This window comes from Bos indicus x Bos taurus, chromosome 9 (assembly GCF_003369695.1).
Source record: "Bos indicus x Bos taurus breed Angus x Brahman F1 hybrid chromosome 9, Bos_hybrid_MaternalHap_v2.0, whole genome shotgun sequence".
Classification (NCBI taxonomy): Eukaryota; Metazoa; Chordata; class Mammalia; order Artiodactyla; family Bovidae; genus Bos; species Bos indicus x Bos taurus.
Window position 1 is genome coordinate 64,121,014 of NC_040084.1, and position 18,255 is coordinate 64,139,268.

The window sequence follows — 18,255 nt, forward strand, 5'->3', positions numbered from 1 at the left end:
TAATAATGGTCTTGCCTCTGTAACTAAAGGACTTGCCTGGTGGTTCAGCGACAAAGAATCCACCTGCCAACGTAGGAGATGTGGGTTTGATCCCTAGGTCAAGAAGATCCCCTGAAGGAAGAAACTGCAACACACTCCAGTATGCTTGCCTGAGAAGTCCCATGAACAGAGAAGCCTGGTGGGCTACAGTCCATTGGTTTACAAAGAGTTGGACATGCCTAAAGTGCCTGAGCAGGCATGCTAAAAGATGTCTTCAGGGTAACCTGAGGAGTCTTAGTTATCAGCACCTGTCTGTGTAGAAGGTGATGACTGATAATGACCTGAGGAGGTCCCTTTTTCAGGAAAATAGCAGAATAAGCTGTACAATGGAGTATGGCAAGAATTTTATCTTGTGCAAAGAGTTTCTTTTCAGCCAACAGTTGTGTTTGGCAATCCTTCTTCTTTTCTTTCTTGTCTTAGAAAAGTCATTTTGAAAACATTCAGTCATCAGAATTCCTAAAACAGACTAAAAAAAAAAAAAAAGAAAGAATTTTTCTTTGATGGCACCAGCAAGCACATAGTGAATAAAACAAGGAGATGCCTATTATAAAGAGATGTCCTGCAGATACAAGGGAACTGAGAGGTTGCCAGTTCTTCAATGATGTGCTTCAAAATACCCCTGAGTATGAACCATACTCTCCTGTTTCTTTGCACGTCTCACAGTTTTGTTTGTTTGTTTGTTTTTCCTTGTTGGTTAAATACTGCTTTTAAAATAACATATTATGAAAACTCTGATAATCAGACCATCCCCTCCCTCCCCTCCCCCTAACCAGGGTTTGTTGCTGCTGTTTGAGATTGTGGGTGTCACTGTAGTTGCTGTTTGTTTTTTTAGTGACTTCCCTGGACTAGTTATAGAGTCGATATTCTTTGCTATGTACAGCCACTGAAGTCTTTGCTCAGTTAGCCTGCTGCTGCTGCTGCTAAGTCGCTTCAGTCGTGTCCGACTCTGTGAGACCCCATAGACGGCAGCCCACCAGGCTCCCCCGTCCCTGGGATTCTCCAAGCAAGAACACTGGAGTGGGTTGCCACTTCCTTCTCCAATGCATGAAAGTGAAAAGTGAAAAGTGAAAGTGAAGTCACTCAGTCGTGTCCGAATCTTAGCGACCCCATGGACTGCAGCCTACCAGGCTCCTCCGTCCATGGGATAGCCTGGTGAACAGCTAATGATGGAGATACATGTACTAAAATTTCTTGAGCCAGTAAGTCTCCCAGCCAGTAAATTCCCAGTAAGAACTCCAAGGGGGTGCATTTCGGGACTTGCTTTTAGTGTTCTCACAGGGAGTTCACAACCTTAGCCTTCATTCTCTTCTCGTGCAGAATCTCGAGGCTAGTCAGAGGTGGAAAAATTAGTACCTTCTCAGGTCTTCCCTGGACATACTCAGAGCCCAGTACATGCAGGTGGCTTTCTAGGTTCCAAGGAGTATGTTGAGCTTTTCAAAACCCCCCAAAACTTTTTATTCACCAGATTTTTCTTTTAAAATGTTTTGTTCAGCCCCTTATTTGCCCAACTCCTATTGCTATCATAGGCACCTGGGATGTTAATTGCCATGGATTTTTCTGAGGTTTTGTTGTTTGGTTTTATTCTTTTCTGCCTATGAGGATTTTTTCAAGTCTAAGTATAATTGACTTACAATATTGTATTAGTTTCAGGTATATAAGAGTGATTTGATATTTTTATGCATCATAAAATGATCAGAAGTCTAGTTATCATCTATCATTATACAAAACAGTGTAATATGGTTATTGGCTATATTCCCCATGCTGTATATTAGATCCCTGTGACTTATTTATTTTATAAATAGAAGTTTGCACCTCTTAATCTGCACTACCTGTATCACTCCTCTTCCCATCCCTCTCCCTTCTGGCAATCACCTGTTTGTTCTCTGTATCTATGACTACTTCTCTGTGTTATGCTTGTTCATTTGTTTTGTTTTTGAGACTCCACATATAAGTGAAATCATACAGTATTTGTCTTTGTCTGACTATTTCGCTTAGTATAATACCCTAAATCCATCCATGTTGTCACCAATAGATGAGTGAAAAAAGAATGAAATTGTTTTTTTTTTTTGGCTGAATAATATTCCATTGTATACATATACCACATCTTCTTTATCCATTTATCTATTGATGGACACTTAGGTTGCTTCCATATCATGGCTATTTTTTTATTTTTTATTTTTGGTGTGTTGTATGGTTTGCAAGATCTTAGTTCTCTAGCTAGGAACTGAACCTCAGCAGTGACAGCATGGAGTCCTAACCACTGAACCTCCAGGGAATTCCCTTCATGACTATTGTTAATAATACTAAAATGAATAGCGGGCACATATATCTTTTCAAATTAGTGTTTTCAGTTTTTTTTTTTCAGGGAAGTAAATACCTGGAAGTGAAATTGCTGAGTAGTATGGCCTGGAAAATCCCATGGATGGAGGAGCCTGGTAGGCTGCAGTCCATGGGATCGTGAAGAGTCGGACACGACTGAGCGACTTCACTCTCACTTTTCACTTTCATGCATTGGAGAAGGAAATGGCCACCCACTCCAGTGTTCTTGCCTGGAGAATCCCAGGGACAGGGGAGCCTGGTAGGCTGCCGTCTGTGGGGTCGCACAGAGTTGGACATGACTGAAGCGACTTAGCAGCAGCAGCATGGTAGTTCTATTTTCATTTCTTTGAGAAATCACTGTACTGTTTTCCATAGTGGCTATACCAATTTACATTCCCATCAACAGTGAGCAAAGCTTCCCTTTCTCCACATCCTCACCAACACTTGATATTTGTGTGTGTGTGTGTGTGTGTGTGTGTTTTGGATAATAGCCCTGGTAGGCAGGGTCAGGTCCCAACATAGTTCACTGTGGGCTCTTAAATTTTCTGGAGCTGGTGTCAACCTGCTGGTGGATAGGGCTAGGGCTGGATGCCAGGGAGGCTGGCTGAGGGGCCCAAAGTGTCTGGAGCTGCTATTGGTCTGCTGGTGGATTAGACCAGGGCCCAGGTTAGCCTCGGGCTGGTTCCCACCCACTGGTGGGTTGTGGAGAGTCCTGGGACTAGTGTTGGCCCACTGGAGAGGAGCTGGATCCTGGGGCCTCTGGTGGGTGGGACTGAGTCCCTGGGGCTCAGGAGGGTCCTATGGTAGCCCTCTTGATGGTGGGTGGGGCTGTGTTCCCATCCAGTTAGCTGCTTGGCTTGGGACATTTCAGGACTGGTGTCCACCGAGTAGTGGGAGGGTTGGGGTTCTGGTTCTAACAAGCTATAGGGAGGAGTCCAAAATGGGGCTTGCCAGCACTGTCCTCATGGTGGAATATGTACCCCAAAATGGCTAGTGCCCGTGTTTATGTCCCTGGGAGGGAGGGTTCTAGTTGTCTCCTGTCGCTCCAAGAGGTGCTCCAAGATTAGCAAGTGGGTCTGACCCAGACTCCTTTACATACAGCTCTGTCCTGGGGCTTGGAGCATGTGAAATTTCATGTGCATCCTTTTAAGAGTGGAGTTGTTGTTCCCCTCTGCTCTCTGGCTCTCCCAGCTTTCAAAGCCAAATGTTCTGGGAGCTCATCTTCCCTGTGCGGGACCCCCAGATTGGGAAGCCTAGTTTGGGGCTTGGACCCCTTGTTCCTTGGGGAGAACCTCTGCAATTGTGATTTTCCTCCTCTTCTCAGGTCTCCTGTGTGTGTGGGTCTTGATTACGCTGCATCTCTGTCCTTCCTACCTGTCTCGTTCTTCCTTCTCTATATCTTTAGTTGTGGAAAGCTTTTCTTCTAGTCTAGTCAGCCAGTCATAAATAGTTGACTCTGGAAATAACCGTAATTTTGGTGTGCCTGTGGGGGAGGTGAGCTCAGTGTCTCCCAACTCTGCCATCTTGACCACCCAAAGATGGTTTTGGACTGGTGTTGGGGTGGGGACAAGGCTGTTCCACTGAGAACATGCTGGGTTAGGTCAAATAAGAACCAGGTCTGTGAGTGGGGGTTTCTAGGGAGTTACCAGATAAGTTATAGAATGACAGTTCTTTGGCAACGGAGATTTCAGGGGAGTGTCAGATCTGTTCTGCCTCCCTCAGCCATTTCTAGGTTGCTGCTGATAGCAAGATTGTTACATTTCAAGATTACTGTGGGGATGGGAATAGGGCAAGTTAAAATTGCACATGATTTTCTTTTCCTACAGAGATTCAGTCAGTTTTCTTGAAGAAACAAGAAAAATTGTATTATCACAAGCCTTTGCTTAATGTCCAGAATAATTAAAAAATTAATTTTGACTATTTTTGCCAGTACTTACTGTTTTTATAAAGAAGTAAGTTTGGGAGGGCTTTTTTTTTTTCCCCTTTTGGAAGTGCTTTTCCTGATTTTTTAAAAATTTATTTTTTAAAAGCAATTATATTGAAACCCATCCAGGAGAGAAACAGAAAATTTCCACTTCACTGTGCCTTTCCTCACCCTCAAGTCTACTGTTCAATTTTAATCATAATAGCTCTCTGAAAAAAGTCACAAGATTTTCTGATCCTTCATCCAATCCCTTAACTCTTAAAAAAGAAAGGGGTTTGAAGTGTTAATATCTCCTTAGGTTTGATAGTTAAGGATTTTAATAATCTTTCCATGACTTCAATTTGGACTTTAGAGAATTATTATGTATTATTTGTCTTAAAAAAATTTTAAATGTAACTTACTCTCCTTGATTTTACTAATATGTAACCATTGCACAGAGCAAGTTAATAACTTATCACTTCCTTTGATGAATGGGTGTCTTATAGCCAAAGTTGAACAAGGAAGAAATCTTATGATTAATGAGTTCTTGTTCACTTCTTTTTAACCATCTGAGTTATTTTTTAATGAAAAAAGAAAAATTGAGTTGAAAGCTCATAGAAAAGGAGCAGTCAATATTAGACCAAACACTGTTGCTGCTGCTGCTGCTAAGTCACTTCAGTCGTGTCCGACTCTGTGCGACCCTGTAGACGGCCGCCCGCCAGGCTCAGCCATCCCTGGGATTCTCCAGGCAAGAACACCGGAGTGGGTTGCCATTTCCTTCTCCAATGCATGAAAGTGAAAGGTGAAAGTGAAGTCACTCAGTCGTGTCTGACTCTTAGCGACCCCATGAACCACAGCCTACCAGGCTCCTCTGTCCATGGGATTTTCCAAACAAGAGTACTGGAGTGGGGTGCCATTGCCTTCTCCGGACCAAACACTGGAGTACTGTAAATTCTTTTATGGCTCTTACTTACTATGTAAGCATTTTTCAGCTCTGAGTCTTCCTCTGAGTTTATTCCTCTTACTCTTTCTTTCCAGCCCCCTAGACTATAGAGATTGCCCTCAATCACATATCCATAGTGAGGAGTTTTATAGGGATGGTTCAGAGGGTGTGATCAGCTCATGGACATTCTTCTGATGGGTTGGAGGTGAGGTAAGTAGGAGTCCGCATCATCAACCTACAGTTTCCAGACAGCTTGGGATCTATGTGCTTGTCGGCAGCTTACCATTGTTAATCCTTAAATTCTCCCACCTGGAGGGTGTTTCAGTATCAGCAAAACAGCTCAGAAATATTGTTTTGTGTACTGATGGGAAACCAGGACCTTGCCTGAAGGCTGCACTATTATTTCTCTTGACTGTTTATCCTTGGTCTCCCATACTCTTCCTTCCCTTCTTGAATCTCCTGTAATCAAAGAATTGGGGAACTCAGAATAGTTTTATGCCCAGGAGCTCCCCAGTGTCTTGCTTAGTATCAAGTTACATTTTTGACTTAATGTACCCTGATCATTTTTCCATATGAATACATAGAGATTTTATCTTTTAAAAAAACCCAAATAGCTGTTTAGTATTCCATACTATAAAAATATCCTAAAAAAAAAAACCCAAACAAAAAAATCTTAATTAATTTACTTCTCTTAATAGATCCTTGGATTGTTTACAGTTTTTCAGTATTGCAGACAATGTTTCTATCGTTAACAACCTATACATTACTATGCATGCATGTGGGTGAGAAAAGATTTTGGCTTTTAGTTAATTCAAAGTGCCACTCTTCAAAATGCTATATCAATTTTCACTTTTACCAACAATGTGAGAGAGAACCTATACTCCCCTGTCTTAATCAAAAGCTGAGTATTTCAGAAAATATTTTTCAGTTTTTTAATAAGAAAATAGTGTCTCATTATTATTGTGGTTTAGTTTATATTTCTTTTTTTTTTTCAGTCTTCCCATTTGTGAATAATGTAGTGTTTCTTCTAATTGTTAGGGAGATTGGGCATCTTCCATAAATTCATTGATATTTTGTGTGTTGTTGGAATGGACTTTGTACTTTATGTAGTATTGTTTATTAAATAATACAGATTGGAAATATTTTTTTCACATGTTGGTTCTTGTCCTTGACTTCTGTTTCTGGTGTTTTTAGGCCTGTAAAAATTTTACATTTTAATATAGTCTAATCTATCTGTTTTTCCATTTGGTTCTGGGTTTCATGTTATAAGTCAAGTTTTCTTGTATTTTCTTCCAGAGTCTTAATAGTTTCATTTTTAATAATTGTTCCAACTAGAATTTATTAGTCTAAGGAGTGAGGTAGGGATTCACTTTTGCTGTTTTCCCAAATAATTTGCCAGGTGACTCAATTCTATCATTGAATAGTTTTACCTTTCCCCAATTTATAGATAATGCAACTTTTTATCAAAAGAAATTTCTATATGTGCTTTAGTCTTGATTATGTTTTATTTATCATTAAATCTTGACAAAGTTATCAATTATTATTGCTACTAAAATGTAGTAGAACTACTAGCTCATTACCAAGGAGATACAGGTTTTGTGTGACCTGAAGTTTTAACAAAAATGATACAAAGTTATGAAAATAAAATCAGTACAAAAAAGAATATTTATATACAAAGAGAAAAAAATCATCACAAATTATAGAGTTTTAAAAGATCATAAATGCTACAAACGTCATAATATCTGGAAAAAGCAATATTTCTATTCATTGCCTCTGATCTTTCTATATTTCCCCTACTATTTTTGGCAGTGCCCTCTGATTATCTCTTCATGTCAAACGATTTTATAATTTTCTATAGGAAAAAATCATTTTTTCCTATCATGTTTAGATGAAATTTATTTTTTTATGATTGAAACATTTTTATAATTGAAGTTTATAGTTTTTATTTATTTAAATTTTATTTTATTGGGGTAACACTGTTTCATACTGTTACATTATTTAGGTTTCACATTTCCAATGCTATATTTCTAATTCTATATACACTACAACATGCTCATCACCAAAAATTTAGTTTCATCAACATACATTTTACCTCAGTTTTACCTTCACCTCCCCACTGTGGTCACCACTATATGTTCTTTTTGTCTATCTGTTTTGTTTATTGTTTCTTTATTTATTAGTTTATTATATTCCACATTTGAGTGAAATCGTACGGTATTTGTCTTTTACCATCTGACTTATTTCAGTTTGCATAATAACCTCAAGGTCCATATATGTTGCAAAGGGCAAGCTTTCATCTTTTTATGGCTGGTAGTATCCCATTGTATTTATTACCACATCTTCTTTACCCATTTATCCACTGATGGGTACTTATGTTGTTTCCATATCTTGGCTGCTGTAAATAATGTTTCGATGAACATAGGGCTGCATATATTTTTTGGATTAGTGTTCCTGTATTCTTTGGATAAATGTCCAGAAGTGGGTTAGCTAGATCAAATGGGGGTAGTTCTGTTCTTATCTTTTTGAGGCATCTCCATAGTTCTGACATTTATAAATTTTTATAATTGAAATAAAATTTTTTTCAGCTTCATAGTTTGTAATTGGTAATGTCATGTAAATTGGAGGAAACTTCAAGTTTGGTTCTCAATGTCCATCAACCTCTAGAAAGTTTCTGGATCTGCCAGAGCTCAGGGCATTTTAAGTTTGTTCATTTCAGTGACTAATCTTGTATCTTCTTCAAAATGGTGGCTCTAATCAATAAATTGATTGTTGATGTTGTCATAGTCACGTTGTACCTTTACATCCTGAATCTGAGGGAACTGGTTTAACAGACAGCAGAAATATTCTTAGCAGCCATTCCTATACAAAGATGGCAACAATGAGTTTAACTATATACAAAATGACTGAATATTATGTAAATGTATCCATTAAACCTAAACTAAGTGAATCTTCAAGTCAGCATTCCCTTACCTGGCTTCCATTATGGCCCCTCTGGTACTATCCATCGTAAGAGAAAGTGTTATATAGAGGAAGTTGGAGTGAAAAGAGATAGAGATCTTAACCAAAGTTGGTTGAAATACATTACATTCCAAGTTTTTATAAACACATTTAACCATATGGGGGCTTCCCAGATATTGCTAGTGGTAAAGAATTTGCCTGCCAGTCCAGGAGATATAAGAGACATGGATTTGATCCCTGGGTTGGGAAGGTCCCCTGGAAGAGGGCACAGCAACCCACTCCAATATTCTTGCCTGGAGAATCACATGGACAGAGGAGCCTAGGAAGCTACTGGGAAGTCTGTTGGGTTGCAAAGAGTCAGAAATGACTGAAGTCACTTAGCATGCATATTTATATGAATACATTGCTAGATTCTTCCCAGGACCTTGAAAGTGGACCATGCATGTGTGGGACCCTGAAGTTTATCAGCTTCATTGCAAATCTATCTCTGCACATTATTCTCCTTTTCCATAAAGCTTCAAGCTATTCTCAGTTGTTTATTTCTTCATAAAAGCTTTAGAATAATTGTATCCAGTTCACAAGAATCTTATTTGGTATTTTGGTTAGTGTATCAGTCAAAGGAAAGAAACCACACAATAAGGTGAACAGGGAATTTTTCATATAAATAGCTGTTAACTACAACAGAGGATTTGGGGCAGGAGGAGAAGGGGACGACAGAGGATGAGATGGCTGGATGGCATCACTGACTCAATGGACATGAGTTTGAATGAACTCCGGGAGTTGGTGATGGACAGGGAGGCCTGGCGTGCTGCAATTCATGGGATCGCAAAGAGTTGGACACGACTGAGCGACTGAACTGAACTGAACTGAACTGAACAACAGAGGATTGGAGAAAGAAGGAATTGGCTAGTAAGAAATGAACAAAACTCTAAGGAACATAGAAATAGCAGATATAAGGAGCAGCCCCTACTCCTGCGGCTGAGAGATCTGCCCAAGGAAGAGGCCCCAGGCTGAAATCCAGAATGTTAGTCTCATGCAGAGTGTTGGGTTTTTGTTTTGATTCCTACTTTTTAAATTAACAAACAGTTGATATTGGATTTTACAAATGTCTTTTCATCATATATTCAGGCAAAGAAATTGTATTTCTCCTTTGACCTTTAAACATGATGATTTGCTGATACTGAACTAATTTTGCATTGCTATACTGACCTGTCCTTGGTCATGGGGTTATGGTCTTTTAAAATATTGTTTGATTTTATTTTCTAATACTTTATTTAGGATTTTTGTATCAATATTTATAAGATAAATTGGGATATAGTTTTCTGTTATATTTTAGAATCAGTGTTACATAGTTTTGTACAAATAATTAGAAAGTTTTTCACTTTTTCCCCTGGAAATGTTAACAAACATTTAAATATTTATTCCTTGAAGACTGGAAAGACTTCATATGTAAAACTCTCTAGTCTCTGTGTCTTGGGGGATGTCTTTAAAAACATTTTCCAGGGTTAAAAGTATCTTTAGATATCCATTTTTCTTGAGTTATTTTTGGTAATTTGTATCTTTCTCAAAAGTTATAAATTTCTTCTGAATTTCCAGACTTATTAATAAGAAGTTTAAATTACTTTACTCCTGGTAGTTATTTTAATTTTCTCATTCTTTTTTCTCTTTTAATTGAAGTTTAGTTGATTTAAAGTTTATTGTTAATTACTGCTATACAGCAAAGTGTCTCCATTATACATCAGTTCAGTTCAGTTCAGTTGCTCAGTCATGTCCAACTCTTTATGACCCCATGAACTGCAGCACACCAGTCCATCACGGAGTCTGCCCAAACCCATGTCCATTGAGTCGGTGATGCCATCCAACCATCTCATTCTCTGTCATCCCCTTCTCCTCCTGCCCTCAATCTTTTCCAACATCAGGGTCTTTTCCAATGAGTCAGCTCTTCACATCAGGTGGCCAAAGTATTGGAGTTTTAGCTTCAACATCAGTCCTTCCAATGAACACCCAGGACTGATCTCCTTTAGAATGGACTGGTTGGATCTCCTTGCAGTCCAAGGGACTCTCAAGAGTCTTCTCCAACACCACAGTTCAAAAGCATCAATTCTTTGGTGCTCAGCCTTCTTCACAGTCCAACTCTCACATCCATACATGATTACTGGAAAAACCATAGCCTTGACTAGATGGACCTTTATTGGCAAAGTAATGTCTCTGCTTTTTAATATGCTGTCTAGGTTGGTCATAACTTTCCTTCCAAGGAGTAAGCGTTTTTTAATTTCATGGCTGCAATCACCATCTGCAGTGATTTTGGAGCCCCCAAAATAAAGTCAGCCACTGTTTCCCCATCTATTTGCCATGAAGTGATGGGACCAGATGCCATGGTCTGAGATATCATGATCCTTCTGAATGTTGAGTTTTAAGCCAACTTTTTCACTCTTCTCTTTCACTTTCATCAAGAGGCTACATTTTTTCCATATTCTTTTCCATTATAGTTTATCACAGGATATTGAATATAGTTCCTGGAGGGCTACAGTCCAAAGGGTTGTAGAGAGTTGGACATGACTGAGCAACTTAGCAGCAGCAGCAGCAGAGCAACTAAGCACACACACACACACACACAATCCTTGTGCTATATAGTACTTTCTTGCTGTGGTCCTTTAATGGACCAGAACCTGGTGGTCTGGAGTCGATGATAAGAAAGTGAGAAAAAGAAAGAGCCTAATAATCTCTGGGTTACACAGAAAACCAATAAAACTCTAGGACAGGGCTTGTACTGCTCACGTAGGCACAGGGCACCCTCTCAAGAGGTCTTGAGAGGTCTTAAAAACCTGGGCAGGAAAATGAGCTCTGCAGGTCTCCATGCTCCAGGAAATCATCCAGAAAGAGAGAGAGAGAGAAGGACATGGAGACCCAAGACTCTAGTGGAACAAGGGTGCTTTACTGAACTCTGTGTTAGTATATATACCGTATTACAAGGTAGCTTCTTCAGATAAAGATCAAAAGACCAGACTTTACAAGTTACCAAGGAAACAAGGAATAATAGAGGCCATAAAGCCAAAAGACAATCCATATCAAAGTTCAGTTCAGTTCAGTTCAGCCTCTCAGTTGTGTCTGACTCTTTGCTACCCCATGAATTGCAGCATGCCATGCCTCCCTGTCCATCACCAACTCCCGGAGTTCACTCAGACTCATGTCCATCGAGTCAGTGATGCCATCCAGCCATCTCATCCTCTGTCGTCCCCTTCTCCTCCTGCCCCCAATCCCTCCCAGCATCAGAGTCTTTTCCAATGAGTCAACTCTTCGCATGAGGTGGCCAAAGTACTGGAGTTTCAGCTTTAGCATCATTCCTTCCAAAGAAATCCCAGGGCTGATCTCCTTCAGAATGGACTGGTTGGATCTCCTTGCAGTCCAAGGGACTCTCAAGAGTCTTCTCCAACACCACAGTTCAAAAGCATCAATTCTTCAGCGCTCACCCTTCTTCACAGTCCAACTCTCACATCCATACATGACCACTGGAAAACCCATAGCCTTGACTAGACGGACCTTTGTTGGCAAAGTAATGTCTCTGCTTTTGAATATGCTATCTAGGTTGGTCATAACTTTCCTTCCAAGGAGTAAGCATCTTTTAATTTCATGGCTGCAATCACCATCTGCAGTGATTTTGGAGCCCCCAAAAATAAATTCTGACACTGTTTCCACTGTTTCAAAAGAGGGTTGTAAATAATCCCTTTCACCATATGGAAAAGCTAATGAAGGAAATCCTATGCAAGTATCCCATCTCTTTGCTTTCAGTCCTGGGAGTGGCTTGCTGCTCTGCTCATTCCTGACAGAAACTGATAAGGAACAGAGGGCTCAAGTGAGACAAGAAACAGCACACAGAAATCCTACTGTTAAACATTCCCTGACACTTTCTTATTCTTTTTCTTTTTTCTAAGATTTCTTTTTCTTTCTATCTTTTATTTTTTGGCTGTGGTGGATCATCATTGCTGCTCATGGGCTTTCTCTAGTTGCAGTTAAGCAGGCGTTACTCTTCGTTATTGTGTGAGCTTCTCATTATGGTGGCTTCTTTTGTCCTGAGCACAGGCTCTCGGGCACGCAAAGTTCAGTAGTTGTAGCAGGTGGGCTCAGTAGTTGTGTCTCACAAGCTTAGTTGCTCCAAGGCATGTCTTTCTCATTCTTAATTTTGTGTATTTGTACTTTTATTCTTTTTGAGATTTTATTTTATTATATAGTTATACCCAAAATTATGCTTCATTTTTTCACTATATACTTTAACTTGAGGACATCTGTAAAATCAGTACCTTACAGAAATCCTGAAAGAAATTCCACTAGCTATAAGCTATTTAAATATTACTTATATACAAAGTATTTAAAGGGGAGATAAAAGCTTATTTACAAAACAGAAGTAGTCACAGATATAGAAAACTTATAGTTAGCAGGGGATTTGAGGGAGAGGGATACATTGGGAGTCTGAGACTGACATATATACACTGTGTGTGTGTGCACTGTGTGCTTAGTTGCTCAGTCATGTCCTACTCTTTGTGACCCCATGGACTGTACTCTGCCAGGCTCCTCTGTCCATGGGGATTCTCCAAGCAAGAGTACTGGAGTGGGTTGCCATGCCCTCCTCTAGGGGATTTTCCCATCCCAGGCTGCTACTGCTACTGCTAAGTTGCTTCAGTCATGTCCTACTCTGTGCAACCCCATAGATGGTAACCCACCAGGCTCTGCCATCCCTGGGATTCTCCAGGCAGGAACACTGGAGTGGGTTGCCATTTCCTTCTCCAATGCATGAAGGTGAAAAGTGAAAGTGAAGTTGCTCAGTCGTGTCTGACTCTTCGTGACCCCATGGACTGCAGCCTACCAGGCTTCTCCATCCATGAGATTTTCCAGGCAAGAGTACTGGAGTGGGTTGCCATTGCCTTCTCCTCCCATCCCAGGGATTGAAAGTATAACTTATTCATTTTTCTATACACCTGAAACTAACACAACATTGTAAGTTAACTATACGCCAATAAAAATTTAAAAGGGAAAAGTGTTTAAGGAAAGCCAGCGCCATATGAACAGCATACACTTAAATAAAAGAGATGAATGCTTAACATACAGAGTAATGTTTTTTATTCCCCGATAAACTAAAGGTCCATTTCAAGATGTTTCTTTTGTATGCTTCATTTGTTTTATTAGCAAGCGAAGCCCTATAAAGGATGGCTTCATCTAGTCCTCAGACTCAGATTCATCTCCATCTTGACTAATTTGGAAGTAACAAAGCTCATAAGTCTCCTTGTCAGATGCAACCACACGAAGCCAATCACGAAGATTGTTCTTTTTAAGCTGTTTCTTGGTAAGATATTTCAGATACCTTTTAGAGAACTGTTTCTCAGAAAAAACTGTGATTTTGTTCTTGAAATGTTCAATGTGAGTGATTTTCCCAAGATTTCCAGTCTTTCTATGCACTTTAACCTTCTCCAGTAGAAACTGTTCAAAATGTCCAGAATCAAAATTCCATCTTTGTCAGGAAGCATTTAACAGGAGGCTTCCTGTGTGCTGTTTTGGATCTGTCAGGAATTCTCTGTTCCTTATTAATTCCTGAATATTCAGGAATTACGAGGAGAGACAAGCCTCTCCGGGGGGCTGAGGAATCCAGGCATTTCCTTTGTTAGTTTATCTATGTGGTGATAAGTACCCTCTTCCTTTTTATGAACCATATGGTAATATCTCTGCTGAAAATAGCTATCTTGTAAGACAGTATAAATACCTACACAGTGTTGAATAAAACACCTTTGCTCCATCAGAGCTCTGTCTTTCTCTTTCTTTCTCTTTCCCTCTCAGGCTATTTCTTTGGAGTGCAGAGGCCCTCTGAGTTCACTTTCCTGCCCAGGCTTCTAAGACCCTCTCGAGAATGCACTCTGTGCCTTCACCCTATCGAGAGGGCGCCTGAGGCCTCTGTGAACAGAGCAAGCCCCATGCAGGGGCTTTATTGGCTTTCTGCGTAAACCAAGGAATATCAGCCTCTTTCTCTCCCCTTTACTTTCTTATCGGTTGACTCCAGACCACCAGGTTCTGGTCCATCAAAGGACCTCAACACATCTTCTACTGGATGAGTAAAATCCAAAGTACACTTCCAGGTTGACTCCTTAAGCTTCTTTTCTTTGTTTGGCTCTATCTTGAAGGCTTGCTGTACGATCAGAGAGCTGTATTTGTATTTTTAATTTATAATTTTATTGCATTGATATCAGAGAATGTTATCTGTACTGCTTCTACTTTTGGAATTCATATACTCTTTCTCTATGGCCAGTGTAGGATTGATTTTTTGTATTAATAAATATTTCAGGGACAAATGATTTAAACTCTTTGCTATAGGATGTTCCTCTTTTGTCATTAAATCAGATCAAATCTGATTTGAAAATCTAGTGTAAGAATGATGTTTTTGTTTGTATGTTTTACTGGGAAGTTCAGGCTTGAGCTCAAGCCACCAGACAGTACTGCCAGACCAAGTGCCAAGTGCTGACCAGCAACAGAAACAAACAAGAAGCACTTTTTTTTTTTAATTCTCCCTGTAGCCCAGCAACCCCAGGAAACCTTAGAAAGTTGGGGCAAGGAAAAACCAGCAACTTGGGAGCCACAGAGGAGCTTAAAGGGTTGGGACTTGGTCCAAGTCAAACCAGAAGTACCAGGCATCTCAGGAATTAGGGCTTGTCAGATATAATTCATCATAATATTATATCTGCATCATGCCAGGCCTCAGCGACTTTCCTTAAGGGAACTGTCTAACATCTAAAAACAGGGCAAATGTTCTAGCTCTCCTAGGCTATTGCATTTCATTTTTGTGAACCAATAGCTCTAGGGATATCTCTGGCAGGGGAGAATTTCAAACGAAGCCAGGAGGGCATAGAGCACAGCAACCCAGTTGTACAGGGCCTGCCTAGTTACCTGATCAAGTAGTGTCATTGTGTACAGATCAGCAGCACTTCAGCAAAGGTGTAACTCTCACTTATCTCCACCCCCCCCCCCAAAAAAAAAATGCTGATTCTTGGTCTGATTAATAGCCTGGGTAAGACTGAATTCTCATATGAATAAAGTTTGGCATGAAAAATCTACTCAACTGATGTGTTTGAGAAATCATCAGTGCCTTGTTTCACAGACATCAGAAATATTCCAAGAGCAGGTTTTGACTAATTTTAACTCTAAGTTCTTATCAACTAGATAGGTGTCTCTTGGGTTGTTTTATGGCCACACCTTTCTGGAATCAAGGGATTGCCTTGGACTGAATTAGGCCTCCTATGCCATTGAGGTCGCTAAGAGGACTCCTGAGACAGTGTACCATAAAAGAGATTAGGCCCTCCACTTACAGATTTCTTCCTTTCTGTCCCTCTCCCTGTCCTCTTTCTCCTTCTTGTCTTACACCCTTCTCTTTACTTTCCATTCTTCTCTGGACTATATCTGGGAGCCCCAGTATCAGTTACCCAATAGGCACCTACCATGCACCAGGCATGGTGCTGGGTAGTAGAGGATACAGAGAAGACCACAGCATGTGTTTGTCCTTGATGAACTTATAACCTTATACCTCTGCTATAGGCTGTTCCTTTGGGACATTCAATCAGATCCATGCTTTGGGAGCAGGCCACATTCTTTCAAGTTCACACACTTTCTTACCATAATCTAGAGTTTTGCTTAAAAATAAGATCCCAAGACCATCAACACCTGCTTGGCCTGGGAGCTTGTCAGAAATGCCAAGGAACTGAAGTCCCATCCCAAACTTAATGAGTCAAGCTCATTTTAACAAAATCCAGTGGTAATCCATGTGCACATTAAAATTCTAGAGCATTTCATACTTCATATAAAACATTTAAAATGGACATACTCCAAATGTGATTTATTAATGTTGCCCTTTTCAATTTTATTTTATTTTATTTTAAGCCACCAGGCAGCACTGCCAGACCAAGTGCCAAGTGCTGAGCAGCAACAGAAACAAACAAGAAGCACATTTTTTTTTTTTTTTAATTCTCCCTGTAGCCCAGCAACCCCAGGAAACCTTGGAAAGTCGGGGGCAAGGAACAACCAGCAACTTGAGAGCCAGAGAGGAGCTTAAAGGGTTGGGACTTGATCTAAGTCAAACCAGAAGTACCAGGCATCTCAGGAATTAGGGCTTGTCAGATATAATTCATCAGAATATTACATCTGCATCATGCCAGGCCTCAGGGACTTTCCTTAAGGAACTGTCTAATGTTTAAAAACAGGGCAAATATTCTAGCCCTCCTAGGGTATTGCATTTCATTTTTGTGAACCAATAACTCTAGGATATCTCTGGCAGGGGAAAATTTCAAATGAAGCCAGGAGGGCATGGAGCACAGCAACCCAATTGTACAGGGCCTGTCCAGTTAACCAATCAGGTAATGTCATTGTACAGATCAGCAGCACTTCAGCAAAGGTGTGTAGCTCTCATTTATCTCCCCCTGAAAAAATGTTGATTCTTGGTCTAATCAATAGCCTGGAGGAGGCTGAATTCTCATAATAAATATGAATAAAGTTTGGCGTGAAAAGTCTACTCTACTGATGTGTTTGAGAAATCATCAGTGCCTTGTTCCACAGACATCAGAAATGTTCTGAGAGCAGGTTTTGACTAATTTAACTCCTTTAAGTTCTTATTAACTAGACAGGTGCCTCTCAGGTTGTTTTATAGCCACACCTTTCTGGAATCAGGGGATTGCCTTGGACTGAATTAGGCCTCCTGTGTCATTGAGGTCACTAAGAGGACTCCTGTGACAGCATTCCAGATACTAGATCAGGCCCTCCACATGCCTTTCTTCCCTCTCTATCCCATTCCCCTTCCTCATTACCCTTCTTGTCTTATACCCTTCTCTATACTTCCCATTTTTCTCTGGACTGTATCTGGGGCCCCCAGTAGCACTAATCAATCAGTTTCTGATGACAGACATGGTGCTGGGTAGTGGAGGATACAGAGATGACCACAGCATGTGTTTGTCCTTGATGAACTTATACCTTATACCCCTGTTATAGGATGTTCCTTTTTAGCATTAAATCAGCTAAATGCTTTTGGGAGCAGCCCACATTCTTTCGGTTTCTTAACCAATGTAGTCAAGAGTCTTGCTTAAAAGTATGGTCCCAAGACCATCAGCACCTACTTGGCCAGGGAGCTTGTCAGAAATGCAGCATCTCAAACCCCATCCCAGACTTAATGAATCAGTGAGTGAATGAGTGAGTGTTAGTTGCTCAGTTGTGTCTGACTCTTTGCTGCCCCATGAACTGTAACTCTCCAGGCTCTTCTGTCCATGGAATTCTCCAGGCAAGAATACCAGAGTGGGTTGCTATTTCCTTCTTCAGGGAATCATCCCGATCCAGGGATCAAACCCAGGTCTCCTGCATTGCAGACAGATTCTTTACTGTCTGACCCACCAGGGATGTCCTTAATAAATGAAGCATATGCTTAATAAATATGTGTGCATGCATGTTAAATTGCTTCAGTGGTGTCTGGCTGTTTGTGACCCTAGGCTCCTCTGTCCATGGGATTCTCTAGGCAAGAATACTGGAGTGGGTTGCCATGCCCTCCTCTTGGGGATCTGCCGGACCCTGAGGTCAAACTCTTAATAAGCATATTCACACATAAGAGTGTGAAGAGCTTACTCATTGGAGAAGACCCTGGTGTTGGGAAAGATTGAAAGAAAAGGGAGAAAAGGCAGCAGAGGATGAGATGGTTAGGTAGCATCACTGACTCAGTGGCCATGAATTTGAGCAAACTCCAGAGGATAGTAGAGGTCAGAAGAGCCTGGTGTGCTGAAGTCCATGGGGTCACAAAGAGTCAGACACGAAAATGTGACCTCACATAGTGCCCACTGTGCTATGAATATAAGTATCATAGGATAAATTCAGGACAGGGTGAGATCTTCATTGTCTCAGATGGTCAGAGGGGAAAAGATTTTCCAGGGCCGTTGGAACTTGAAGAATAATCAGGAATCAATAGCTGAGATAGTCTTGTTTCTTAAAAAAACATTGTTGAGACCCAAACTAGTTCCTTCTGGACCTATACTTTTTAAAAAATTTGTTTATTTGGCTGTGTTGGGTCTTAGTTGTGTCATGT

At 40.4% G+C, this 18,255-nt stretch overlaps 1 pseudogene; it reads right to left on the bottom strand.

The window, feature by feature from the left end:
- Positions 1 to 13,314: 13,314 nt before the first annotated feature.
- On the bottom strand, positions 13,315 to 15,107 carry LOC113898719 (annotated as a pseudogene).
- Positions 15,108 to 18,255: the final 3,148 nt, after the last annotated feature.